At 66.6% G+C, this 27998-nt stretch overlaps 1 protein-coding gene across 2 annotated transcripts in view; it reads right to left on the bottom strand.

Moving 5' to 3' along the window:
- RXRA (retinoid X receptor alpha) overlaps window positions 1-27998 on the bottom strand; it is a 95725-nt gene that overhangs the window by 30718 nt on the left and 37009 nt on the right. Inside the window, exon 1 of one of the 2 annotated variants that reach the window (XM_047093775.1) lies at window positions 20917-21076. The exons of the other annotated variant lie outside the window; for it this stretch is intronic. The gene's annotated coding sequence lies outside the window, so the exon portion shown is untranslated. Of the gene's footprint in view, window positions 1-20916; window positions 21077-27998 lie in introns of those variants that run through there. 2 annotated transcript variants of the gene reach the window in all.

The following is a 27998-nucleotide window of genomic DNA, read 5'->3' as shown; positions in this document are numbered from 1 at the left end:
AGGCACCCTGCCCACCCGGCCGGAGGCTTCGTGCTCAGTGTCCAGCAATCGCTCCACCCTGCTGTGAGCCCCTGGGGCTGCTGGGTCCCAGGACCCCACCCCACCCCAGCCCGCCTCCTCAGGACCCCTGCTGCTCCCAGGCCCCCACTCTGGGTGCTTCCTGTTTACATAGAACATCCACAGAAGACACTTTCCCGGAGCCTGGGTGACAATGGGCTGGGTGTGTTTTCTGGAGTCTTCTGGAGAGAGACACTCTGGCCAGGAAGGGGAACATTAGAAAGAAAAGGCAAGGGGCGCCTGGGTGGCGCAGTCGGTTAAGCGTCCGACTTCAGCCAGGTCACGATCTCGCGGTCCGTGAGTTCGAGCCCCGCGTCGGGCTCTGGGCTGATGGCTCAGAGCCTGGAGCCTGTTTCCCATTCTGTGTCTCCCTCTCTCTCTGCCCCTCCCCCGTTCATGCTCTGTCTCTCTCTGTCCCAAAAATAAATAAACGTTGAAAAAAAAAAAAAATTTAAAAAAAAAAAAAAAAAAAAAAAAAGAAAAGGCAAAAAAATGCCCAAACATCCTCGGCTCGCAGAGGCCCTGCCCACCCCCTTCCACGTGGGTGCAGGCCCCGCCGCTGCCATCCGCCCCTACCCGCTGATAAGCGGAGGCGGCGATAAGGCCTTATTCTTTAAAAGTCATACTTTGGACTTGCTGGGGCCTTGTCACTGGATGATCGCCACACACTTATCTGATCCTCGCTCAGTGGGGCTGGGGGGGGGGGGCGGGGCTGCAGGACATCAAGCTCAGACACGGGGGAGCCAGCTGACACCCAGCCCTCCCTGCCCAGGGGGGGTGCAGAGGGGCACGTGGGGAGGGGCGGCGCCCAAACGCCGAGCCTCACACCCTCAGCACCCCCGCACCTCACACCCCTTCCACCGCTCCCCGCCGCCATGCCCTCTTTGGGACGATGAGGCATCAGTGGGACTCGGGAGCTCATAGGGACCTCCACGAGACAGGCCTCTGTCCAAACGGACGGGAGGCCCAGCAGCCCCCACACAGGCAAAGAGACCTGGACAGGCTGCCAGATTCAGTCCGGGAAGGCTGCACGGAAGAGGTGGTGGACGGATCTCTCCTTTAGCACAAAACATACTTGAGGCCACAAAACTGCATCTCACACACGAATACTTGGAGGGCAGCCTCAGAGCCACGGGCAGAGGTGGGAAGCCCTGGGCTCTCAGCCCCAGAGCAGGCGCCCAGAACCTCCCTGAGCCCCAGAGCCTGGGGGTTAAGAGCTACGCTTGATAAAGTTTGAAGCCGAGAACGGTCTCCTGGGGACCGACAACGGCAGGGGCCGCTTCTTCGGGCGGTGGGCTCTCGGTCGCGGCTGCTTACAAGCGGAAACCACTGCCACCACTCAGGAACAGGTGGCCCAAGGTCCCTTGGAGAGAGGGAAGAGACATCTCCGCTCTCCAAAATTCCACAGCCGCATGGGGTCCCGCCAGGACCCCCCTCCCCTGCCCTTGGGACCCCACGGCAGGAAGCCGGGGAAGCCCCACCGCCTCCTTTCCGGTGGCTGCATGGCAGGAGGGAGGTGGGGAGGAGGCAGGAAATGCCAGCCTCACCGCGGTGGGGTGGGGGCGCGCCCCGGGGGCTCCACCTCCCCCAGACAGCCAGGGAACCCCTGACTCTTAGAAAGGGGAGCTGGGGCTCCTCCAAGGCCCTTCTTGGCAGGACCGATCGGGGCAGGGTCCAAGCAGGCCACGGGCTGGGGCCGCGTGTCCAGTGGGAAGGAGGAGGACACCGGGCGGGCCACGCAGGAAGCAGAGTGGGGAGGGAGGGACAGGAGGTCCAAGTGAGGGAGCCCGGGGAGGGGTCCCACTTCGGAGAGGGGCAGGAAGGCCGGCGTGGGGGCGGGAGCGAAGGTGCCCAGGAGGAAGAGGGAAGAACGTTGTAAGAACAAGAACAGTTCTGAGCACAAGCTCCCCCCACCCCTGCAACGCTTCGCCCCTGCCCGGGGACCCCCCCCCCGGAACCGAAACCCCACATCGAGGAGCTGGCAGGCCCTCAGGAGCGTCCCAAGACACCCACCTACAGCCCCCACCTTCCGGAAGGACTGCTTCCCCGAGGCCGCCAGGGGAGGGAGAAGTGGCGGCCTGGTGGGGACGCGGTGAGGACCGCGGCGCGTCTGGGTTTGGGGGAAGCTGCGAGTGGCTGGAACACAAGGAGGGGGAGAGGGGAAGCTCCCGCTGGCCCCACGGGGCGAGGGGCCTTCAGGAGCTGGGGCCGGCTGGGCAGATGGCCCCTGACATGCGGAGGCTCCAGCCGCAGGGAGAGCGGACCGCTGCCGGGACTCAGGGCCCCTGGCCTGTTTCCCCTTCTGCCAACAGAGTGCACCCAAGGCAGCAGCTACTGTGGTGGCCCCTGTGCCCCGTCCGTGCCTGCTTCCCACCCTGCAGAGGGTGGGCTGGGACCCAGGGGCCTGTCACCTCCGGCCCTCGGAGAGCATGGCCCACCGACGACCTCCTGGCCCAGTGTCAGCTTACGGCTCAGGTGGCTCAGGCTGAAATTTCAGCTCCTCTGGGGTCACTCTGCCCTCTCCCAAACCAGTGGTCCCAGCCCCAAGTCTCAGCCCCTGCTAAGGAGGACACAGGTGAGCTGGGCCTTTACAGAGGTGAGGAGAAACCCCAGCCTGCCTCTGTCCTGCCCCAAGTCAGGGGGCCTTGAGCACGAGGGTCTCGGTCCTGCCCCAAGCCCGGGGGCCTCGAGCAGGGTGGCGAACGTGCCAGGCAGGCAGCTTCGGGGGTCTCGTTCTGCCGGGCTCAGCAAGCACACGGACCCAAGGGGGCCAGAACGTGGACCTGCCCAGCTCTACACAGGGTCCGGGGTGGCCCAGATCCACCCAGACCCCAGAGAAGAGAGGGAGGGAGAGGACAGGGACAGCAAGCCAAGACGTGCATTCCTTCACCCTGCCCCCACATGCCCACAGGAAACGGCTCCAAGGGTTTTGGTCCCTGGGCACCCAACAGGGACTTCACCCCCATGGGTCCCGTGGAGACCACCAGCTGGCCTCTCCAAAGTCCTATTTCCTGGCACGACCCCACCCCGCCCTCTGCAACAGACAGGGATGCCTGGGGGCCCAGGAGGGGAGGGGTGGAGAGGGGGCAGGCAGGGTGGACACCGAAGGCCAAGCGACGGACATCATGACCCTGCCGGCCCCAAGGCCTTGTGTTGGCCCCAGAATGAGCAGCCACCACGGACCTAATAGGTAGAGGCTCTGCCCGAGACTCGGAAAGAGTCAGGGGCTCCCCTAAGAGCCTCAGGCGTCCTCCCCTCAGAGTGACGCCGGGTGGGCTGGGTCAGGTCAGGGCCCTGGGGCCCAGCTGAGCACAAGGCCTCAAGAACTCAGAGACGCCAAACCTGTCTTTAAGGCCCCTGACCCCACCCACATCAGGCAAACCAGGGGCTCGGCTCCTTTCCCCACCCCAGAAGCAGCCACGCAGCTGGGCTCTCCTTCCTTGAACTCATACCCTGGCCCCCAGGATGTGATCAGGGGCTGAGAGTAGGAGTGTGGGACGCACGGAAAAGCGAGGGGCTGCGCATCAAAGCCCCTCACAGGAGGGTGTATGACACAAAGCACGGCTGCTCACACGTCTGGACCCCCAGGGGAAACAGATACAAAGGCCAAGAGTAGGACTGCAACCCCGATCTGTAGGGCCCCAGTCAGGCCGTTCTCCCGAGGAACTCCCTGGCATCCCAGGGTGTGAGAACAAGAAACAGTAACACAGGCGCTGGGACTTCTGGGTCCCAATGAGGAGACACCAACCTAAAGCCCTCAGCCCTGACCAACTTCAAACTCCCAGGGTAGATGGAACACTCCTTGCAATGCGCCTCATGGAGAAAGACCCCAGAAAGGCCCAAAGGGTCTAACAGGGGAAACCACTCTCTGTAACAAAGCCCGGGGTAACACAACGTCTGTGCTGATAGCCACTGAGCACTCGATGACAGATACATCTATACCATCACCATCAACATCACCACCTAAGCAAGCCCCTGTCCTGCCCCACGGCACGCACGAAAGCCTAAAGCCCAGAGAGACTGACGCTAAGTGGGTTTTGCCGCAAGCAGCGAAAGGGATGGGGTTTTGGGGTTCTGCTGGCCATACTGAGCAGGCCAGGGCTGGTGAGGGGCAGGGGAAGAAGAGTGGCGTGGCCGCCCTCGCCCAGCCACCTCGTACGGAAGGGGTATCGCAGCTGGGCCCAGGGGGCAGCAGGTGTGGCTGGAGTCCAGCCACCGTGGAGGAAGTGAGCAGCACGGCCGGGAGGCAGGGGGTGGCCAGGAGGGGCTCCCCGCGAGTAGCCAGCCAGTGCCTGGGCCCGGGAGGTGCTGGAGAAAGAGCTGAGGACAGCACTAGTGCCCCGGGGCACTCCCACCGGGGTCTTTGCCGGAGGCTGCCCGCCGGGGCCACACCAGGCCCAGCCACAGAGTCAACCAAATGCACCTGCACCCCTTCCCCTCATTCTGGCAGCAGGGGGTGTCATCACCCCCCCCCCAGGCTGGCAGTGCTCTGATGGAGGCCCACGGTGAGCACTATCTGGGGTACCTGAGGACGAGCTGCACACCCAACCTAGGGAGGCACCACTCAGACCACCACGGAGCAGAGAGGGCGGTGAGTCCTGGAGCGGCACACAGCCCGAAGTCTTCGCAGCTTAGGGACACACGACGCCAGGAGCACAGCGGGGCCGCGCTCCCGCCGGAGCCCTGCCTGTCTGGCCCAGCCCCGTCCTCGCCCGGCCACCCTTGTGTGCCCGGGTGCGACAGGGAGAAGGCCCCACGGGCCGCTCACAGCTTCAAGGTAGCAGGTACCAGGACCTGTCGCACAGACAGCCCCAAACGCGGCTCAGGAAACGCCAACTCCCCACCTTCCTTTCCCTCTTCCCCGTGACTCCAGAGCCTCCCAGGACCCAGGGTAGGGCCAGTGTTTCCAGAAGCCACGTGACCACGGGCGACGGGCAGGGGGGCGCTGAGCACCAGCAGACAGGTGGTCTGCAGAGGCCCAGGGACTCGGAGGGGCAGTGGTCAGGACCGGCGGCGTCAGGTCAGTGGCTGTGGGACAGAAGTCCCATCCCGAGGGCTCGGGCAGCCTCCTGTCCCCGGTGCCGTTCCTCCATCCATCCATCCATCCATCCATCCATCCATCCATCCATCCAACAGGCAGAAACCTCAAAGATGCCCGGCCCCCGAGTGCAAGCCACACAGCCACCACCTAGGGTCCCCAAATCTTGAGGGGCTCCAAGGCATCTGATCTCACCAAGAGGTGCCCACATCCCTCCACCCCAGAGACAGTCGAGGGGGCAACAAGGCTGCCGGTGGCCTCGCCGATGGGGCTACCCACCAGCCCAGCAACCCCGGCCAGCACTGCAGGGGGAGCCAGGAGAGGGCCCCAATCATCAGTACAATGCTCCCAGAAAGATGCCAAGGAGTCCCGGACAGTCCACAGAGCTGGTTTCCAGCCCTGTGGCCAGAGACCCCCGGCAGGCTGGCCGGGCCCGCGTCCCCGGGCGCAGCAGGCAGACCTCCCCACGCTGCGGCCAGACATCCAGGCCACGGCCCCGCTTGGCAGTCTAACACACGCTGCCTGCTGGACGGCCTGCCGGACGGGCCAAGAAGCAGCAGCCGTGGACGCCCCCCCCAGACCTGCTGGAATGCCGGGGGAGGAGGCGCAGGGACAGAAACGGGGGGGGGGGGGACAAGAGGAATGCGGAGGAACCGGCAGCCTGCCCGGATGAGCCTGCCGTCGGCACCCCGGCCGCTGCAAATCAGAGATCCCCACGCACGCGAGCCTGCCCCGCGGCCCCGCAGAGGGCTGTGAAGTCTCCCCGAAGACACCCCCGTATCGCAGAGGGCGAGTCTAAGCAGGACTCGACAGCACACCGGCCCCACACACCCCGTCTGATCACGGGAGCTCTCGTCCAGCGGGCAGGGGGAGGGCTCGGTGGGAGAGGCTCCTCCCGAGCCAGAGCTGCCGGCCAGGACCCTTCACCCTCACGAAGACCCCCCACGGCCAGCGGGGCGGCCGGGCACCGAGCCGCAGGCACAGAACCTGGCGCCCAGCAGCGCCGCCCACCGTGGGGACGGAGCGCAGGGAGCGGGAAGCGCGCTCACCTCTCCGAGGCCAGGCGAGGGCTCCTGAGCGCCACGGCCTCCCCTCCAGGCTGTCCCCTCCACTGTCCCCAGCACCTGTGGGGCGCTGCCCAGACTGTGGAGGAAGGTGGGTGGGAAGGGGGGATTCCTGGTGTAACCCCGCCTGCGGCAGGAGAGCTTGCGGGGGAGAGAGGGCCCCGAGTCTGCGGGCTGGTTGAACCAGTTTCTTCTCAACAGGAAAAGAAATGATTCTTGTTTCATTTTGAGCCACGTTGCCCTGGCTGGCGCAGAGGCCCTGCTCCGTCGGGGAACACGCCTGTGCGTCCTGCCCCCGACAGCTGTTTGTTCTCACTCTCACGTGCATCCCCGTCGGGCCCTGGAACACATCTGCAGACACCAGGGCTGAGCCTGCCCACACCCCACCCGCCTGTGGTGGAGCGTGGGGGCCTCCAGGCAGGTGGCCGGGCAGGTCAGAGCTTTCCGGAAGGGCCAGGGAGAGGAGATGCTCCGGGTGAAACTCCTCTGGGCCTGGGGTGGGCTGGTCGCACCTGGAGACACTGCCACGTCCCCCCTCTGCCCAGGAGCACCACCGTTTCACGGCCGTGGGCACGAATGCTCAGAGCCCGGGGCCGCACGGTGGGTGGGGCGCGGCCAGGCCAGGGGTCCCCGGGGAAGAGGGCGTCTGCTCAGCTCCCAAGGAGTTCCCGGAGGGCTTCCCATGACCCCCACTGCCACGTGCTGTGAGCCCTGGCCACGCTCCCCTCGGCAGAGGCTCACCCACGCCGCACCGACTCAGCCAGCGGCTCCCGGCCGGTGTCAGTCGCGTGCGGGGGCCCGCCTGGCGGGGCCCTGCAGACCGGAGACAGGGCCTCACCAGTGACACAGACCGAGAACCTGTCGTCTGCCCGCTGGAGCAGGGGCTTCCCCGTCTCAGCTAGAGCAGGGGCACCTCCCTCCGCAGGCGAGGGCCTCTGTGGGTGCTCACCTGGACGGCACAGCAGCCCAACCCCCGCTCCCCACCCCCCGGGCCCTACAAGGCCAGGGCAGCCTCTTCAAAGGTCACCCTGGCACGCCACCCCCGCCCCACCTCTGCTGAAAACCCTGCCAGCTCTTCTCTGCTCTGGGCAAGAAGCTTCCGTGCAGGAGCCGCTCTGGGACCAGCACAGGCTGACCTGTGAGCCCCTCGGGGCCTGCGAGGCCGACGGGCTGGGCTGGGCTGGACTGCCAAGCTGAGATCTGCCGGGGACCCGCTGTGTGCCAGGCTCCGCCCACTACTTTCCCCTCTGGGCCCCCGGCAAGAGCAGGAGGGGGGAGGCAGAGGCCCCGAGGTGGCCGTGTGAGCACAGGGCCAGGCCCGGCTGACCCCAGAACCTCTGCCCTGTTCACAATCCAACCACGCCCCCAGGACACCGACTCCTGCCGTACCTGGGGAAGGGGCAGGGGGGGGGGTGGGTGAGGCCATGGAGAAGGACAGGCGGCATCTGTTCCCAAGCACCCAGGACAGGGCTCCAGGGAGCACCCACGGGAGCGTCCAGCCCACAGGGTCCCCAGGCAGAAGCGGGGATAAAGAGACTGACAGACGGCCCAGGAGGGCTTCCTGGATGATCACGACCTCCATCTGCACAGCTCTGCCCCCGGCAAACGCCCACCAGTCCCCCTGGTACAGAGGCCCGGCCGCGGCCACCTCGGCACGGTGTCCCCATGGCCACCCCCGCCGCTGGTCACCTGGCAGGATGGTCATGGTGCGCCGTCACTCCTAGAACCTACCATGGCTCCCCATTATACAGCCCCCAAATCCCAAAGCCCCCGGCCCATCCTGGAGCCCCGGGGAAGCCCCGTGGCTGCCCAGTGCTCCTGCCTGCTCGCCCCGCGGGGCCGGGGCCTCCACCCGCACACTCGCTGCCCCCGTGCCCCTTCCTGGCCCCCTCGGGCTCACCAATGTCCACTTCCCTGGGTGTCACGAGCAACCCCCAGGGGGTGGCCAAGGCCAGAGTCAACGTGGGGGAGGGAACCTGGGGAAAGTATGTTTCCACCATTTGGTACTGTCCTTGGGAATATCTGAAAACAGCTTCTATGAACTACCAACAACACGCATTTTTGAATGCCTCGGGGTGGGGGAGGGTAACAGGGCTGGGGGCCGGCCAGCCGCCACAAGACGAGTCAGGTGACCAAGAGTGCTCCCCGCGCGGCAGGGCTGAGGGGCCCAGGTGACCCGAGCCCCGCCCCGGGGCGCTGGAGCTCAGTGAGGCCAGGCGCAGAGCGCTGGGGGGAAGCCAGCCGGCAGATAGCTGCACCCAACTGTCACCCCAGCCAGGGACAGCGGACACCCTGTCAGCATGAGAGAGAAGCGGCGAGGGCCCAGAAACACGCCTTCTCAGACGTGGAACCCACCCCACTTCCCGAAACCCACACACAGTCCATGCAGCAGCAGCCCCTGCCAAGTGGGAAAAGGGTCTGGATCCTTCCAGCAAACACACAGCTCGCCGGGTGCCTGGGGAATCCCTACCACCTGGCCCCGCGGGCGCCCGGCTGTGTCACCTGGACTGCGAGGACGTCAAAGAACAAGCTGGCTCCGTCAGAGATCTCCCACCCAGACGTCGGAAGACCCCAGATCCAGGTGCAGAAACACCCCAGAGACCAGCAAAAAAAGCCTCGAGCACCCGCCACAGCCCCCACTGACGGACTCCAGAGCCCAAAACCCATGCACTCGACTCGCGGAGGAAGTCCTTGCTCAGAGCCTGCGGACGCAACGCCACACACAAGGCGAACACGCCGCTTCCCAGAGAATAAACGATCGGAAAGCGCTAAACGTGGCCGCGAGAGGTGGGAGGTGGGGGACGACGGGATAAGTCTAAACGTCCGACAAATGCCCAGCAGCCAGGCGCCCGCTCCAGGCAGACCCCGTGCTCACCTGCACGTGGCCAGAGCGCTGTCCCCGAGCCGTCCGCAGGGGAGACGGTCAGCAGGCCCCGCGGGACGCTTGGAAAGCCCGGCCCGGTCACCAAATGCCCACGATGACCCCTTGCCACGCACACGTGGGCTGCACCCACAACGCCCCGCTCGCACATCTCACACCCGCCTACCGCTTTCCAGCTGAGAGCCACCCAGCCAAGTGGGACAGGTTCGCCTGTCCCACGTTGTTGCCCAGCGGCCACGTTCTAACTTGGGTGCCAGGCCCAAAGCCCAGTGGTTCCCAGAGACCGTCTTGCCCGGCGCCCAGCACTGTCCACACGGCACACCACGGGCCGGGCCGCGGCTCTGGACACAGAGACGCAAGCAGGAGCCTGAGACATCATGGGCTAAACGCCCACCAAGTGCCAAAGGACTTTAATAAGAGGGCTGGAGGAGAAGGGCGCTTGCGCGGCTCAGTCAGCTGAGCGTCGACTCTCGACTTGGGCTCAGGTCACGGTTCGTGAGTTCGAGCCCCCCGTCGGGCTCTGTGCTGACAGCGTGGAGCCGGCTTGGGATTCTCTCTCACCCTCCCTCTCTCTGCCCCTCCCCCCACCACTCTCTCTCTAAGTAAATAAACTTAAGAAAAGGGCTGCAGGAGCAAGGTGGTCCGAGCTCCACCCCCAACCGCCCAGGTCTGTTTGAGCCCCTCGCGAGCCCCTGTGCGGCCCCGGACAAGTCACCGCACGCCCGAGCCTCAGTTTCCCCTGAGCCTGGGCACAGAAGACGGCATCCTCCCAGGGACGTCTAGGAAGGTAAGTCAGCAGCCTCTACAGATCCTGGCACAGGTGAGGGATCAAGACACAGGCGTCCTCACAGCGAGCGGAAGGGACACACGGCGCGAGCCGGGAAGGCCGGAGGTGCAACCCCCGTCACCACGAGGGGCTCGACTGGGAGCGGCTGGGGCTCCAGCCTCTCACTCCTCAGCAGAGAAGGGCTACCAGCCACCCCCACAGGCCTCCTCCCCACGTACCCCGCGCTCAGGCCACCGGGAATCCACACGCCCCACCCCACCCCCGCCCCCAGTTAGACCAGTGCCACGGTCCCCGTCTCATGTGCAAAAGGGGAGTGAGCCAGACCCCGAGGCGCCCTCCCTGGAGTCCAGCGCGCACATATTGGGGGCAGGCCAGAAACCAGGAGTCCGAGCCCGAGGCCATCGGGTCTACAGACCAGAGGACCCCAGTCACGGCCGTGCCCACGGGACCTCAGACAAGTCTCCTCTGTTCACGCGTCTAAAGGACGAGGCGCTGAGAGAGGCAGCCAGGGATGCTGGTCACAGTCGGGAGGGAGCAAGATGCCCTCACCCGGGCCCCCAGGCAGACGTTCCACCGGCTGAGCCCCACACCCCACAGGCAAGACACTGGCACCCTCCCAGGCCGGGTTGCCCCCAGGCCCGCCCGCCCGGCCCGGCCCTCACCTGCCGGCCACCTGCGGTCCCCTGCCCGCCAGGCCAGGCCCCCTCCCGAAAGAGAGGCCAGGAGGTGCAGCCTCACGGCGAGCGTGGGAGACAGGTCCCACCACGGGGGCGGCCCCATCAGCCCCCGGCCCGCTGGCTCGGGGTCCCACGGCCTCCGGCGACGCAGTGTGGCGGCACACGAGCGGCGGCGGGAGCTTGGGTGGGGAAGGAGGCCCGGGAGGACCGGCGTCTCCACAGGGCAGCCGCGAGCCTCAGGAGCCAGTGGCGCTCAGGCCGGCCCAGCGGGCGAGTTCCCCTTTCCCAGGGCCCGCCCGGCCCACCACCCTCACCCAGACACCTGTGACCACAGGCAGCTCCCATCGGCCGAAACCGGCACTTCTTGGAAGAGGACGCGGACCCCAGCCTCGTTTCCTCAATCTGAGCCTGCAGATGGTGAGCCAGATGGGCAAAGTGCCCGGCAGGGCCCGGGGCCGGGGGCCGGGGCAAGGCCCCGACGCAGGCGGACCAGAGCCCCACCGGCTCCCCTGCCGGCCGGCTGCCGGCTGACCCGGCCAAGCCCCCTTCCCCGGCTGCACGCCGTGAGGATGGGGCGCGCTTGCCCACGTGGTGCCAGCCGCCCGGGGGGGCTCCTTCGTCCTGACGGACTGTGCCTGTCCTGGCCGACCTGCGATGCCGTCCTCCCGCACCCCGGCAGGAGACACTGGGCACTGAGCCCGGGGAGTCTTCCCCTTGCAGCACTGAGTCCCAGCCAGGGCAGGGGGCGGAGGGGGGCGTGGGGGAGCAACGAGGAGCCCCACAGCCGGGGAAGCGGGGCCTGAGCCGGTCTGGGTGGACCCCGCCTCCGGGGGCCACAGGGACTCAGCCTCTGAGGGGAGAGGGTCTTCGGGAAGGCTTCACGGCCCCCGGCCGCTCTTTCAGGCCACAGAATGCGTCCCGGGGCCCATCAGCCCAGGGCTCGGGGCCGGCGTTGGGAGTGGGCGCAGGGGGACCACAGCACGCAGACTTCGGCCCGATGGGCCCCCCGCCAGGCGAGGAGCCTGAGGCCCAACCAGGTCTATCCACACGGGGCTGCCCTGCCCAGATGGCAGGGGCCCGGGCGGCCCCCAGACCACGCCAGCGCACCCCACGCCTGTCCACCAGCTTGCACCACCCTCCGCCGGAAAGCCAGCTGGCCGTGGGACTGGGGCAGGCCCCTGCCCACGGGGCGCCCACCGGACTCCCAAGGCCTGGCCTACCCCCAAGGCAGGCTCCCCCCGGCGCTCGCGTCCCCACGGCCTGTCACATCCTCCAAGCCAATCCTGTCACGTCACCAGGGACCCACGTCACGCTCCAGTCCCCCATGACTATCTGCCCAATCTGGGGTTCCAGGATCCGGGGGGAAGGCCCCAGAAGTCGCGCTGCAGACTGGAGGGGCCCGGGGCTCCCACATCCACGGTGGGAAACGGCACGTCACTTCCTGCACTTTTATTCGGTTTGCGTTTGGTTTGCGACGCAGGTGTTGTTTTCATGACAGTGACACAAGCCACCTCTGCAGCAGCCTGACTTTAGCAAGACTCTGGCCACACACGAGACCCAGGCTGCTGCTGTCCGTCCTCCGGGTTGGCCGCGATCCCTCATTCACTCCTGGTCACACCTCCCAGCGCCTGTCCGCCTGGTTCAGGGCCTGGGACCACACCTGCATCAGATCACCCCATGGACAGGTGCGGCGAGGTCCTGCCTGGAACCAGCACCACAAGCCCAGCCCAGGAGAGGCAACATGGCAGCCCAGCTGTGGCCGGTGGTCCACTGCGTCCCCCAGATCGTCCTCAGCTGCCTGTGGCCTGACCAGCAGGCCCACGCTCCCAGGGCAGGGCAGTCCCTGTGAGACCAGCGCCCTGGTCACCAGTCCCCACCGTGGCCCGCCCGTGTGCGGACACCCGGGGAGGCCAGCCGCCACCCACCCCCTCCCAACATACGCACACGAGCAACATCCATGTGGGTCACGTGGCCCCAGAGTCCTACCAGCACGGCCCCCGGGGCTCTCCCCGACCAGACCCCGCCTTGAGTGGGCCCATCCAAAGGCACTCAAACAGTCAGCAAATGCCAGGAATGCGGTAGGTGCTAAGCAGAACCGGGAGTCTGGGGGGCGGACAGAAAAGCGGCAGGGGTGGGGGTGGGGGTGCCGCCCAGTGGGTGCGCATCTCCTCCCGGTAGGCGTTTCGCGACGTGAGACATCGTCCATAGCTTGAGGTCGGCCGCGGAAGCATTCGCAGCACAGAAACCAGGAGACACCCCAGATCAGAGCTCCCTCACCCCACCCCACCCCGGAACCATGGGGACACCCCCTGCCGGCCTCGGCTTCCCTGTCTGTAACCAGAGGGGGTTGGCAGGACCTGAAAGGCTCCTCCCATCCCCCCAGCACCCCTCAAGGCCGCAGACCTACTGTTCCTCCCGGGCACAGGGCCCCTTCTTAGCCAGTCCCCTGCCTCCGGTCCGCCCGGCCAGTGCGGCCACATCCAAGATGGCGGCCCAGAGGCCTTCTGCCCACTCAGGCCCGCGGCCCAGCCTCCCCCTCCCACCAGTGGGCCAGATCCGCCCCAGCACCAGGCCCCAGCACCAGGCCCCGGGCCCCTGCAGCCCCCGCCGCCCGCCCCGGCCCGGGTGCCCCGTGAACAGCAAACCGGACCTCAGCTTCCTTCCTCTCCACACGCGGCGGCCGTGAGGGAGCGGCAAGAAGGGCGAGGGCTGGGCAAGAGGTGCCAACCCCACCGCAGCCACTCGCTCCCGTGCTGCCAGGGGCGGGGGCTGCCGCAGAGGCCAGCTAGCCTCCCCCATTCCCCCGGGGCCGGGGGGGTGAGGACATGCCCGGGGAGGGTCCGGGACAGCTGTGCCCAAACAGCCCCCACGGAGGACCCCCTCAAGGCAGGGAGCCACCCGTCAAAGCCCTGACCAGGGCTGTTGAAGACCGCTGACCATCAGCTTGGAAGCCTCAAATTCACCCAGGGGTCTCCCGTCCATCACCCGCACCAGGGCCAGCCCACCTCCCTCTCTCAGAGGGGCCACAGGGGCCTAGCCCCCCAGCCCTCTCCAGTCAGTATGCCCATCGGCCCCTCCTAGCCCCAGCCCTGGCCCTCAGAGCAGGCACAATCATTCACTGTGGGTCTTCCTGCCAGGAACACCTCCTCCAGGAAGCCTCCCTGCCCCTGCCAGACAGAGTAAATGGCTGGGACAGAGCCTCAGCCCCAAAACCCTCTCAGAGCACCAACTCCTACCCTGTGGTCGCCGGCTTAGGTCTGAGCCCAACAGTCCAGGCTGGTCATCTCCCACCCCTGCCCCTAGCCCAAGCTCGGCCCTCTGGTCACCACTCCCAGCCATCTACCTCTTGAAAACCTCTGAGCCTCAGATCTGCTCCAGCTGCCCCCCTCCCCTCCAGGACCTCCCTCAACCAGCCCAGCCTATGTCTGCCCTTCACAGAGGTACCCGGATGGCCCTCCGAAGGTCTGGGGCTCTTTCCTGAAAAGCTGTGCCCAGGTCACAGAGCTGGCAAGAGGTTCTGCCAGGCTCAGGCCCTTACCAGTCCGTACCTCTCCCCACAGTGGGGGAGCACGAGCCTTCCGGCCCACCCTTCAGGGGCTCTGCTGTCTCTGCAGCAAAGAGGGCCTTCAGCAGAAGCTGTGGCTACCGTCTACCTTGGGACCTGCCGCTCCAAGGCCCCCGATCCCAGGACTGGTGGCCCTGAGCCCTGCCGAGGGCCTCTTCTGGCCTCTGGCCCCCAGAACCAGGTGCAAGGGATTGGCAGAAGGTGAGGCTGCCTGGCCAGTTCTATCCCTGCCCGGCCCAGGAACAGGACTGGGGCAGCACAGGCCTGGTAGCCGTGGGGCACAGGCCCAGGAGGCCCACCCTTCAGGCCCACGGCACTGCCACGCCTGCCCCCTGCACAACCAAGGACGCGGACCCACCCGACCCAGGGGCCAGACTCCATGTTTTCTGCCTTCCTGCCTTCCCTCCTCCCTGCCCCATGGGTTTGCTGCCCAATCGCAAGGTGGGCACGAAGCAGCCTCTGCTCCTTGGGCGGCACCGACCCGGGAGGCACCAACTTCTCACAACCAACCGCCCGGCCTCCCCGGCCCACAAGAGAGCCCCCCACCTCCCACCGCACAGCCTGGTGGGAGGCGGGGTCTCTGAGAGGGAGGCCACGAGCAGGCCCCCACGCACCCGCTCCCCCTACTCCCCCGTGCCAGGTCAGCGGCACGTCTCAGCACGTTACCCCACAGCCCGGCCCCTGCCACCCCCGCTCCTAGGATCAGCGTGACTCACGGGGCTGGAACGCCGCCTGGCCCCCAACGCAGGCGGCCGCCCTCTGCACACACACCTGTCCAGACTCGATGCTGGCAGATGGCAGGAGGGCCTGGGAACTGGGTGTCCCCAACGCTGTGGGGCCGGCCAAGCACCGTGTCACGGAGGGGCTCCCAGGAGGGACGCGGGAAGGTCGTGTTCGGGCAAGTGGCTCAGGAAACGCAGCCCCTACAGGGCTGGAGGCCCGATCCCGAAAGCCCGAAGGCCCAAGGGCCTCCACGAAAGGGCCTAGAACTCAGATGGGGCCACTGCCTCCTTGACTCACCCGACCCAGAGGCCAGCATGCCAACCGAGCAGGGAGAGTCCCAGACCCTCCAAGTCCAGGCACAGGGGCCACTGCCTCCTCCCACAGGAGGCCGGGCTTCACCCCGGGGGGCCAGGCAGATCTACAGGCCCCACCCCCACACGGAGTTTCCGCTCAGGCCAGGCCAAGGTCTCAGCTGTCCATCAGGGGTGTCCCGTCACCTCCTGGGAACGAGGGATGCTTAGAAGGGGCAAGAGACAGGAGAGCAAAGCCCGGCCAGCAGTCAGGGGCGCATGGGAACACCCCCAAGCGGGCAGCCACATCTTGGCTCAAAGGGCCAGAGCTGGCCTCTGACACACAAGGGCCACCGACAGCAATGCCCATTACCCTGACTCACCACCCCAAAGGTGGGGGCCACTGCGGCCCCTCCTGACCACAGGCCCCCCGAGGCCATCCCTACAGATGGCCAGAGAACAAGGGAGTCCCCATCCCGGGATGCCTCCAGGAGCACAGAGTGCCGGCCACCCAGGTCTCCCGTGCGTGGGTCACAAAGGTGTCCTGAGATGGCCCCGACTTCACCCTTGGGGAGCCCACGGGAAGTGGGCAGAGACCTTGGAGGAAGATCTAAGGGGCCCCACTTAGTGCGGGTGAACGGGGCCAGGGACTGAAGGAGAAAAAAAGGAGAAGGTACGGGAAAGAACACGGCCAAGGTCAAACAGGACAGGGATCAGCCGGCCCCCCCGGGCCGGTGAGACAGGAGGGGGCCAGGAGCCTGGCCCCCGGCCCCAGGAGCTGCGCCAGCAGGAGAGCCACTGACCGGGGGGTGAGCCCTGGCCGGGGAGGGAAGGAGAGGGGCTCACAGCCCCGCCCAAGGACAGAAGCGGGCCTCTCTTCCGGGCACAGGATGGAGTAGGACAATCTGACTCGAGGAAACAAAACAAAGTCACAGCCAAGGGCAGCCCTGCTCCCACCCTCCGCTCAGCTTGAGGGACTCACACAGGCAGCACGTGGCCAGGGGCCAGGACGGCCGCCTGCGTGCAGGACCTCCAGTGGCGGCTGGAGACAGACGGACGCACGGTCAGGCCGGGGCACCTCTGGGATCCGGAGCCCTCGGCGCGCAGAGAACAAGCCTCCCTCAGCAAACCCTGACTCTGAGGGGAGCCGCAGGGCAGTGCACCACCTGGGGGCCAGGGGCCCCCCCTCCCTGGCTGGTGAACCTCGGCCCTGAGCTGGCGCTGGATGGGGAGGTGGGGGGGACCGCCACCTCCACCTGACCCGGGGCACTGCCACGGTCTGGCTGGCATCTACCGCCCTCCCAGCGGACAGGGAACGCACCCCAGAGTCTGGCTTCAAACAAGCAAACAAACCAGCAAGTATCCTCAGTTCTCTCCAGGCCACAGTCCCCCCAGGGCAGACTATCACTTCCGCTCCACCTTGAGACAGGAGGGTGCAACCCGCCTGGGGTGGGGGTGGGGGGGTGGCATTAAAGCGGAGGAAAGTGTGGGGCCAGGGTCCCGGTGCAGGGCCCTGTGCATAACCATCACACTCGCGGTGGCCAGGCACCCCTGGGAGCTCAGGCCCTTGCCCGCACTCTCTCCCTGCCCTGGCCCTGCCCGGATTGCAGCTTCCTGCTGAGGGCGCCCCTAATCCCCAAAGGCAGTCGGCCAGGCCATGCCATCGGCAGCCCCACACCGGCCCTGCCACCCCTGCATTTCCCCAGGCCCCCTGGGGCCTTGCTCAGTGCCCCATCGCCTCCCCAGTGAGGCTACGACCAATGAACACACACACACACACACACACACACACACACACACACGAGCAGAAAGGAGAGAGCAGAAGCCGTGAACAAAAACTCTAGATCTCCGGGAGAACAGGGCAAGATCCAACCAGGGGGAGATGGCACGTGTGGACCAGGCCACGCAAGACTCTGCTTCGACCCACGGTGACGACACTGGGGGCAGGCTCCCCCACAACCCCCCCCCCCCACTACAGACACCCAGCGTGGAGCTCGCGGCCATGGCGGAGAAGGCGGCGGTGCCCAGACCCCGGGGCCACCAGGCCGGCACAGGGCGGGCCTCACCAGGCACAGTCCTGCCTCCAGCACCAAGGACACTCACACATGACACCACACAGGCAAGGGCTTCAGTAAGGACAAGCACCTCAAGAGGCCCTTGACGTGAGGTCCAAGAAGAGACAGAGACACAGAGCGACAGCTGCCAGGACAGAGATGATGGGGTTGGTGGGGGCCGTGTGGGGTCCCCAGGCCGAGAGGTCCCCAGAGCCGCACACAAGTGGGATGGATGTGCAGTGTTCATGGTGAGCACATTCGGCCTCGAAGCAAGGGGCCGGCTGCCCACGGGGGCCGCACAACGGGGACCCTGCCCCGGAGCGAGCTCCTTGGTCAGGTGATCAGGAACTCAGGCCACCACCCCTGCGCCAGGGGACGGCACAGGGTGATCAGGGGGTACCGGCCCAGCCCATCGGTGGCCTGATATCCCGGGAACAGAGGGAGGGCTCCCGGTCCCACAGCTCAGAAGCAACAAGCCTAGGGTTCCGCCCCCACCAGGTCCCAGACGCTAACCAAGACTGGCCAGGGCCCCTGCCCTCCAGTGCCGGCCCCTCACTAGGCTCACCTCCAGGCCGGGGGTCTCAGGGCCCCCAGCAGGACCCGCCGGCCCCAGTCAGGAACAGCAGCCGAGAGTGTGCCGGGGAGGAAGGGAGGGTGTGGGCCCAGGACGCACAGACCACGCTCGGCCTGGAGGTGAACTCAGGCCGGCCCACCCGCCCGGCCAGCCACGGCGAAGTGAGTGCGGCCCGCAGCCACTCCAGCCCTCCACAGGCCCAGAAACTGCAGGGCCCTTGGCCCTCACTGCGGCTTCCGGCCTCCCTTGAACCCCACAGACAACGTGAAACCTACCGCCCCTCTGAGCCCAGACGGCTCGTTGGTCTCAGGTGCAGGATGCTGGCCAGGTCCTTCCCGAAAGCCCCTGTACTCTCAGATGGCAAAAATGCCCCTGCCAGGTGCCCCAACGGCTCCTGTAAATGCCAGCCGGAGGGGTGCCAGAGTCCCCTGATTATCCCTGATGCGCAGGACCCCGCACTGGACGCTAATTTAGAACGTGCGCCTCATTCGGGTCTTTCAAACGCTCTACGGGCATCGCCATCTTTTTACAGACACAGAGAGCGAGGCTCCGTCACACAAAGTTCAACCTACCCAACGCCACACAGCTGGTCAGTATGGGCCACACTTGAGATCAAGGCTGCCCGGGCAAAGGTGCGGTGGGGGGGGGGGGGGAGCAGGAGACAGCCGTGTTAGGAGACACAGCAGAGCTGGGCAGCAGGGGCACTGACGTCAGGGGTGCTGGCGGGAGCCTGTGCCCTCACGGGTGGGTGGAGACGACTGAGGCAGGGCAGTGAGGCCTAGATAGGCATGAGCACACGCACACGCCCCACAGGCACACCCTGCTGGGGGTCCGGTAGCCCCTGGAAACCCCAACCCCGGGCGAGGCCCTCGGGGAAGCGGGAGGGCAGCGACCAGCACGGGACCCCCAGGGTCCTGGGTCCTCTCCAGGAGCACCCTGGTCCTGTCCTCCACTGTCCATGAGTCCTACCAAAAGGCCAGGTCTCCTTCCTCCCCCAAAAGAGGGCAGGCCGCTTCTATGGAACGTTCCAACTTTGACAGAAACCAAAAATCTGGACTCCGTTTTTGTTTCAAATGTAAACATCGGGATATGCCGCGATCTATCTGCGCTCGAGAAAGAGGCTGACCCCAAGCAAGACGCCCGCGGCACTAACCTTGGCGGTGGGGGGGACGCGGTAGCTGCTTTTCGCTTTGGCTTTGGTAACAGAGACGCAGGGTGTTTGGTTTGGGGTTTTGGGGCGGTGGGGGGGGAAGTGCTGTATAGAATCTCAGCATCCCCCTGTCTGCCGGCCCCTGGCACAAACCCCCCACCTAAAGCCCCTCCACACCAACACAGATTTGATTTTCCCCAAAACTCCACCCACCCAGGAGCCCCTCCAACCCCGCCCCCAGGTGAGCTGGAAGAAGCCCTGGGAGCTCCCTGCCCGGACCCCCGCCCACTCGCCTCCCCCAGCCCGTGGTCCTCGGCCGTCAGGAGGAGAGGCCACTCGGCAAACTCGAACGCCAGCCCATCCGAATGGTCCCTGGGCTGACCCAGACGTGAACCGGGGTTTACTCTGGGCCGGGGCCCGCGGGGGGGCCTCTGCCAGCTGCCCAGGGCCAGCTCCCCCCAGCATGCCCCAGAGCTCCAGAAAGGGCCAAGGCCCACGAGGAGAACCCCCCCCCCCGCCCCGCCCCACCCCACCTCCCAGACCCAGACCGCACCAGCTGAGCACCCAGGAGCCGCTCCAATTCTGGAAGCAGGAAGGTTTCCTGTGGTACCCGGGCCGACCACGGCCACAGCGGCCACCACCCCACCCCCGCCCCCCGCCCTCCTCTTGCTCGTGCTGTCTGGGCCTGCCCACTCTCCTCCCCCAGCCTCGGGAACCAGGTCACTTCCAGGAACACGCCGGCTCTCTGGCCTCTAGGCTTGGACAGGGTGTTCCCTGGGCCGAAATTCCCTCTACGTGTCTCCTGGCTCTCTCCAACCCAATTTAAACAACACCTCCTCCAGGACGCCCTTATGATCCTCTTAGCCAGAGCAGGGACCCCCTCTACCACATACCCCAGAGAGGGCCCCCCTGCTGGCTTGTCTGAGGCTGCTAAGGTCTGGGGGCTCCTGAGGGTAGGAGCCCCAACTGGTCCATCAGGCATCCCTGGGGCCTGGCGCGCAGAGGTCGGTCCCCCATGAAGTCTTATAAATACGTGGGCAGGGTGGTGGTGAGAGAGGTAGGAACGAGCCAGGGCAGAATGCAGGATTCACCGAGAACCAGCCAAGCAAGCAGCAAGTTTTAAAGAGATCCCAAAGCACCGACAAGCTGCGCAACCCCCAGCAGTTAAACCAACCCCTCTGAGTTTTTATTTCCTCTTCTGCAAAGAGAGGTCATCACACATGAAGAAAAGGGGCTAGGGCACAAGTGGAGGAGACGAGGGGCCACAAAGCTGGCCTTTCCTCATCCGTCCCCACAGATGATGAACACAGGTGGAGAGCGGCCAGCGGCCCACAGCCAGCAGACCTGGGCTCCACTCCTGGCCACATGACTCATGGCCAGGTGGGGCCGCAAGCATCTGACTCAACCCCACTGGTCTCAGCGCCCCTGTCCTCAGAAAGGCTTCTGCTCCCTTCACATATCACGGAGTGCCGCCAATGAGACACCTGCTCCCCACTGACACCCGTGCTAGGAATAGGCAGATAAACGAGGCCGGGCCCTGCCCCGGGACGCGTAGTCCAGACTCACACGGAGACCCTTCCAGGAGCCCACAGAGAAAAGGTACTCTTATCTGAGAGCAGACATCAAGGAAGGCTTCCTGTAAGAGGAACCACTCGCCTTCCTCCAGCTATAACACAGTAGATTCCTATGTTCCCCTCCAAACCAACCCCTGCACTCTGTGCAAACGGGACAGACACCCCTGCCACAACCCCAGGGAGGGCGGCAGACAGATGCAGGGACCCCTGCTAGCAGGAGGCATTGAGACCAGGGCCCAAGTCCAGTCCTACCCCCTCCTGGCCATAAGCCACAGGGAACGATGTCACCCCCCGGGCTAGGACATTCTCATCTGGAACACAGTTCAGGACAGAAGCGGCGTGGCTGAGCACGGCCCTGGCGCACGGCAGGTGCTCGATAACCAGGAGCCACTCCGGGGGCCACGGGCCTTCCCACCACGGCAGTCCCAGCCCAAGTGTCACCCACATCCTCCCCACCCCAACCACAGGGACTCCCACCTTACCAGAGCCCAGGTCTCCCGACACCCCCTTCTCCACGGCCCCTGGCTTGGCGGTTGCCTCGCTGTGTGGCCCAGACCCAGCCCATCATCGTCTCTGGGCATCTGCTTCCTCCTCCATAAGAGACCAGTCTCCAGCGCCCCTCCCCTGCTGACGAGCGACAGTCAGACGCCGCAGCCAGGGTGAGGCCTGACCACAGGTTCCCAGAAGCCCGGGCCCCTCCGTCCCCGTAGCAGGGGCCTCGTTGTCCTGCGAGGCCCTGTCCTGCTCGCCTACACCCAGAGAGCCAGACCTTGGAAGTGTTCTCAACCAACTCTGTGCCGGGGTTGGCGGAGTCCCCGTGGGGGCCCTGGGCCACTCGCCCGAGGTGGCCCACCTCAGAAGGGCAGAGCTGGGGTGTGCCCCCGAGATCACACTCTCCCACCATACCGTGTCCTCCCGGTCTGACCCAGAAGAACCCCAGGGAGGGTGGCCTTCACCGTCCAGCAGTGTGGACGGGGTTTCCTGCCCACTGGCGGTGTGACCCCAGCAGGTCACTTGGACTCTCGAAGCCCCATTTCCCCCCTAGACACCAAGCATGAGCACGCAAACCCTAGGGGTTAAGGGAAGGCTCCACAATCCCCCCAAAGTCAAGGGCCTGGAGCACAGGGGGTGACCAGTCACCACAGCCATCGCGGCCGCTGTCTGCCCTCTTGCAGGGCAGTCCCAGGCACCAGGCCCTGTTCCAGGGCTTTCCACCATCTCCTCAACAGGAGGTCAGCCCAGAAAGGGGCGCACGCTCAGCCAGGCCAGTCCCCAGGGGGTGCAGGGGCCGGGACCCTCGGCTGCACCATCTGCTGCTACCTGACTGGTGCACGCCCACCAGGCTGGAGAGATGTCCCCGGGCTGCCTCCGCTCCTCCTTTCCCTTCCCTTCCCTTCCCTTCTCCTCCCTGCCCTGCAGGCCGCAGCAGCACAGGCTCCAAGCTCTGGGTTCAAATCCTGCCCCTTCCCCCAGTCCAAAGCCCAGTGATCTATGGAAAATGGGCAGGTCACAAGGACTACGTGGGCCCGGAGTAGTGTCACCCCCTCCTGATGCCACGAGCGCTGCCAGAGCCCCGGGCGGCCTCTCCTTGTCTCCTCGGGGAGGAAGCGGGGAGCCGGGCACCCCGGACCGGGAGGCGCAGGCTGCACCAGGCTCCCGACACCGGGTCCTGTGACGGGCTGGCAGGATGTTGGGAAACCCGTGAGCACTTATTTCAACACCACCGGCCACGTCAGCGACTGGTTTCAACACGCAGGCACCCGGGAAGGGCCACTGCCATCCTGTCAGGCCACCCGCCTGCCACGCCGTGCCACGCAGGGGGGATGCTGGCCTCGGGCACAGCGCTCTCGGCCCCCTCCCCTCACCGTCCCCCAACTTGGGTGACATCCCTTGTCCTCAGGGACTCGCGGACACAAGGGTTGGGTCATTTCAAAGGTGCAGAGGCCACCCCCAAAGCCGGTTTGCCACACCCCTGCGCCGGGCTGCAGGCCCAGTGAGCCAGGGGGCACCGGGCCTAGCATCAGCCACCAGGCTCTGTCCCAGGCCTGTGAGCCACGGCTGTGAAACAGCGACAGGAGTCCCCTGCGGGCCTGCCGGGGCGAGGTCGGGGCCTCGGGGCACCCCGCCAGCCCGGACCTCGCCAGGCCATCTCAGCTGACACGGCGGCCGGTCAAGTGGAGCGAACACGCGCCCCTCTGCACAGCCCAGCCCAGGGCCCGCTTGCGGCCTACGCCGCTTTGCTGAGTTATCAGCAAAATGAGAGTGGGGCCCGTGCTCCAGGAAAACGGTCCCACTGAACTCTCAGGGAGGTCCCGCCCCACAGAGGAGGACACTGAGGCCCCGCGAGGGCAAGGGACTCCCCCAAGGACACACCTGCAGGAGCGGGCCGGCAGGGACCCCACTCTGACCCACACCCAGCTGCCTCCATGGGGCCAGCAGGAGGGCAAAAATGTGGTTGGGGTGGGGGTCTGGTGGGAAGGCAGATCAGCTTTAGGGGTAAATCCCTGGGGAGCGGGGACCGTCTGCTACCGGCCTAGGGTCCTGCCACCTGCTGACCCCAGAGCCGGCCCAGGGGCCCCAGCTGCAACCAACTCCCCCCCCCCCCCCAGCTGTATCTCCAGCTCGGGGGCTAAGGTTCCCGGCACCGCCACCCACCATTCAGCTGGACGTGGCCTTGCCCCAGGCCCTTGGTACACATCGCATCCCGAATGAGCTAGCAGAGCGGACCCCGGGCTCGCCACTGCCTCCCTCCGTGACTGCGGTACGCCCTCCACCACCTCCCCTCTTGGCCGTGTCCTCTCCTAGCAGGGCTGGCCCGGGAGCATCCCTCCCTCCAGGCCCCCCCCCCCCCGGCCCCCAGAGCCTGCCTCCGCCGGCCCCGCCCACCCTGCAGCCTCACCACCGGCTCCAAGGGGCCACGTGTCTGTCTGGGCGCCCCCACCCCCCGCATCCCGCACAAAGCACAGATGACTGCCGGGGACAGCTCGGGGTGACGAAGAAGGATGACTGGGGCTGCCAAGCTGCAACTGGCTCCCTGAAATCCCCAAGGGCTCAGCACAGCCAGGCCGCACCAACAGAGAGACACAGAACTCCAAACGAGGGGTGACCGGCCTGCCTTCCACACCAGATGCGGGGACACGGCAGAAAGCCCACTGCGGGAGACAGAGGGTGAACCAGCACGCAAAGGAGGGAATTAGGGGTCGAGGGGCAGGGCGGCCCGGTGTGGTTCTGGGGACCCGGAAGGGCTTCACGGAGAACCGGGAACAGGAGGGGCCGGTGGGGCCGAAGGCAGCCCGGCACTCAGGGCAGGGGAGCAGCCGGCCAGAGGGGAGCCTGTGGGGGGAGAGCAGGCTCTGCCAGGCGGCAGTCGAGCCAGGGTTCAAGCTCAGGTCCGAGGACATGCGAACCGTCAGCCCACACGGCCCCCTGAGGCCCCTGAAGGCATCCGCTGGGTGAGGACGGGCGGGCCTCCTTCCTGTCCCCACATCAGGAGACCGAGGCCAGATCCGGGGAGTCAGGCAGTCAGGCGCCCCCCGCCACGTGCCCAGCCGAGGCCGCCACCTGCTCCTCACACCGGCCCACGCGAGTTGGGGTCCCCGTGCGAGCGTACATGTGTGTGCGCGTGCGTGCACACCCATGTGTTTGCGTGAAAGCTTCCGGGTTAGATGGGGCCTTGAGCTGGGAGGAGGGGTCTCCCGATTCGGCCTCCCCGACCCCCCTTGCCGCCTCCAAGCCATAAGGCTGCAGGAGACGGTGGGGCAGCGTGGGGTCGGAGGCCCGCCTGGCCCAGGGGGAATGCGCTAAGGTCACCCAGCCGCCCCAGGTGGAACCGTGGACCAGGCCCATGACTCCCAAGGCCAGGCAGCACGTGCGGGGAAGGGGGCCCTGGGTGGGGAGCTCGTGGGGACAGCAGGGCCCAAAAGGCCCTCAGAGGTGTGGCGGCCACCAACCCCCACAGCCACACGTGCACACACACACGTGTGCACCACCCACAGAACAGGACACCTGCTCTCTCTCTCGAGGCAAGACAGCCAACTTTCCAGAACCTTCTGCTGCCTGGGCCTTTTCACTCCACAGGGAGCATCTCTACCGCATCAGAGCACAGGGAGGCCCCCTGGCAGGGGGTGACCGGCGCTGGGAGGGAGCCCCCGGGCCCACAGGGGCACCCTCATCGGAGCCCCGGGACCGCTGCCCTTCTTTCTGGAAGGAGGCCTGGCCACGCCCCCGTCAAGCCCTGGGCAGCCCTTCGTGGGCCTGTGGGGGCACCGGGCAGCAAGGGAGGGAGCAAGAGCTGGGAGCAGGCAGGGCCACACACCCAGGCGTGTCCTCCTTCACTGGGAGGAGGCCGCTGCAGGGACAGGGGCCCGCTCAGACAGGGTCCAGGACGAGGTGTAGCTTTACGGGGACCACCGCCCTGCTGTTCATCTTCTGCAGGCTGCTATTCCCCAGGATGGGGCTGGGGAAGCCCCCGCTTCACCCCTCAGACACTGGGAAGAGTCCCCAGGGGCTGGGGAGACACCCCCCCCCCAGATCCACACCCGCTGCAGCCAGGCTCCCGGGCGTCGCAGAAGCGGGGTGCCCTCGCGGCGCAGCCCAGACCTGGAGCACAACCACACAGGCGGCCTCTCCGAGGAGGGGAGAGGTGGCTCCAGAGCGAGCCGAGCGGTGTTTGTTTAATGACAAATTACGCCAAGCAGGCAGAGAGCGTCTTATCGCAGAGTCTCCCGCAAGGCCGATACCATCAACTGATGTCAGGGAGCTCTGGGAACTATTAGCTTAATTAGCAGTTCCTGCCGGGTCAGCGAAAAGTGCCGGCTGAGCGGGGCTGCCAGAACCGGGCTGGGCAGGTCCCGGGGTGGCGCCTGGTGAGGGAGAAGCCGGCACGGCGTCGCCCCTCGAAGCCCTCCACCCGCCGGCGCCAAGGACGTGCTGTGCCCCTGGGCGGGTGCGTGCGCCCACACACGCCCACTGCCCAGGGGGGGCAAGTGAAGGCCTGGGAGGCAGCATGAAGGCAGACTCCACGCCCAGGACACACCCCAAAGGCCCCGACGGCCTGGCAGGGGGCTAAGAGCCCGCCTGGGTTCACACCGGGTCTCCAGGCGGCCGGGTCCCGCTCTGCACCGCCCGCCCACCGAGGCCCAAGGCCGCCGCCCCGGCTGCCCCTCCAGGGCGCACGGCGTCCACAGCCCCGCAGGGCCCGCCGGGGCACTGCTCGGCCTCAAGCGAGGGATCCACCTCTCTGGGGCTCAGTTCCCCGCACGCCCACGTCGTCACAGCTGTCGTGGGGACAGTCTCTCCGGGGCCCTTCACACCCTGAGGCTGGATTTCCAGGTGCTACTCCCCCGAAGCTGGAAGACCAGGCCAACAGAGACCCTCTCCAGCCCCACCCAGCTCCTCATGGGCGGGGAGGGGGGCACACCCCCCCTCCCACGGCCACACTGGCCCCAGGCCGGCCTCTCCCGTCCAGGGGGGCCCAGGGCGGGGGGCAGCCGCGGCCGGTGCTGGGGAGGGGGCCGCTTCCACTGCCCCCGGGGAGCCCGCCGCGGCCGGCCGCTGTGCCACCGACACCCCGAGGTAACGCGATCCAGATGTGGCCGGTGGTGCGAGAGGGGAGCGGCCCCGCGCCCTGCTGAGGGAGCTGGAAGCGGCCTGAGATAATGTGGGATTCCTGAGCCCGCGCCCAGGCCCGTGGACCCAGGAGGGTGGGAGAGCACAGGCCGCTGCCCCTCCCCGCGCGTGCACGCCCGAGACCACCCAGGCGGGACGGGAGCAGAGACACCCCCCCACCCCGGGACCGCAGCCCGTCCGCTGCGGCCCCCGCATCTCCGAGCCTCAGTCTCCCGTCTGTGCCCGGCAGGGGCACCTCTCCCGGCCTGCTGCTGAAGCCCCCGGGGGCCGGCCCGAGATGCTGAGGAGGTGCCCACCCAACCCCTCCAGGAAGGAGGGGGTGCCAGCAAAATCCCGTGGTCTTGAGGCTCCAGCCAGGACAGAATACTGCTCCTAGAGGTCACTCACCTGACCCCTGGCCCCCGATCCACCCCCCACAGAAGACCCAGCTTCATTGCTGAGCATTTGCATGTACCTCCCTGGCCAGCCCCACCCCACATGGGACTCCTTCCCCAAATCAGGCCTGAGCTGGACAGGATGACGGGGTGGGGGGATTCTTTCTGCCTGACACATGTTCCTTTCCTTCCAGGTGCCCCTACTTGAGTCTGCCTGGCCCCTCACAGCCACGCCTGGCCAGGGTCTGCAGCCACTAAGGTCAAACCAACTGTCCCATCCCAGGTGCACTGAGGGTCAGTAAGAGCCCGGTCCACACACGGCACAGACCCCGGGGCCTGGCACTGGCCTCGTCCGGCTAGCAACAGCTGAAGAGGGTGGAGCAGGGGGCCTGGCCACACACGGCCCCAGAGCCCCCCGTCCACACTGAGGCCGGTGTGTATAAGACCCCAGATAAGCCAAGAACAGTCAGCTCTCTCGGAACACGTGGTACAGCTGCTTTTCTCGGAGCAGGTGCATCTGCCAAAGCGTCCCCGAGGCCGGGATGGCCGACGCTCCGGGCGCACCCAGGACCCGGGCCCCAGCTACCTCTCTGGCTCACCCGCCCAGGTACCACTGCCCCCCAAAGGAAAGAACAGGTGGGCAGAGGGGCTTCTGGCCAGCTGCTGGTGGGCTACTGGGGTGTGGCCCTGAGTCTCCACCTCTTCATCTTTAAAGGGGGTTCTCGGGAGGACCCTGTGAGACGGCACGCACGGATGCCTTCCCCGGGGCCTGGGGCGCAACCTGCACCCCGACCCCAGCTCCGTTCCCCACCCGAACCCGCACAGCCTTCACCGTAGGAACCCCCCACCCCAGACACTGCAGGACCGGCCCCTCACACAGGGTGCCCGGGCACAGGGCACAGCTCTCTCCGGCCTGCCTGCTCTCCTCTGAGACGCGGGGGAAGCAGCGAGAGGGGACGGACGTCCTCATCCATAACGCTCCCCAGCCAGGGCCAGGAGGCCAGCTCCGCCTCGGGCACTCAGGGCCCACAGCCACCACCTCCCTGACCCCGGCCCAGGTCACCTCCAGCAGGAAGCCACCCAGAAGTCCCAGAGGAGGCCAAGGCCAGGTGGGCAGGGCAAGGCCCCAGTGAGAACCCCAGTCCGACCTGTTAGGCCTCAGCTTCCAAACTGTAAACTGCCCCGTTAGGCTGTTTCGACCTGAGAAGGGACGGCGCCCGTGACAGGTAGGCACCCGAAAGGTGCTTCTGTCATTAGTGTCAGCAAAGGCCCATCCTGGATCCTCTTAGCAGATCATCTGGCCTGTCCCCACTAGGGTTCCAGGCCCCCGCACGTCGGACGCTCACCTGACCTTCCCACCCGGGGCCCATGAGCTCCCGCCCCACGGCTCCTGCACCCCGTCCCCGAGCACCTGCACCTCAGACGAGACGCCGTGAACCTTGGAAGCTCAGCTCAGTGAGAAGAGGCCTTAATTCAGCGTGAGATATGGAGGGAAAGAAAGATCAGTCACAACACCACGGTAGGGGTCTAGAGGCCAAGAGCAGAAAGCCCGCTCGCGGTGT

Source organism: Lynx rufus, unplaced genomic scaffold, assembly GCF_022079265.1.
Source record: "Lynx rufus isolate CCGP_SWC_20201006 ecotype Redwood Valley unplaced genomic scaffold, mLynRuf1.p SCAF_36, whole genome shotgun sequence".
Classification (NCBI taxonomy): domain Eukaryota; kingdom Metazoa; phylum Chordata; class Mammalia; order Carnivora; family Felidae; genus Lynx; species Lynx rufus.
Note: the sequence above shows the minus strand (reverse complement) of the source record. Positions and strands in the feature narration are given on the sequence as shown.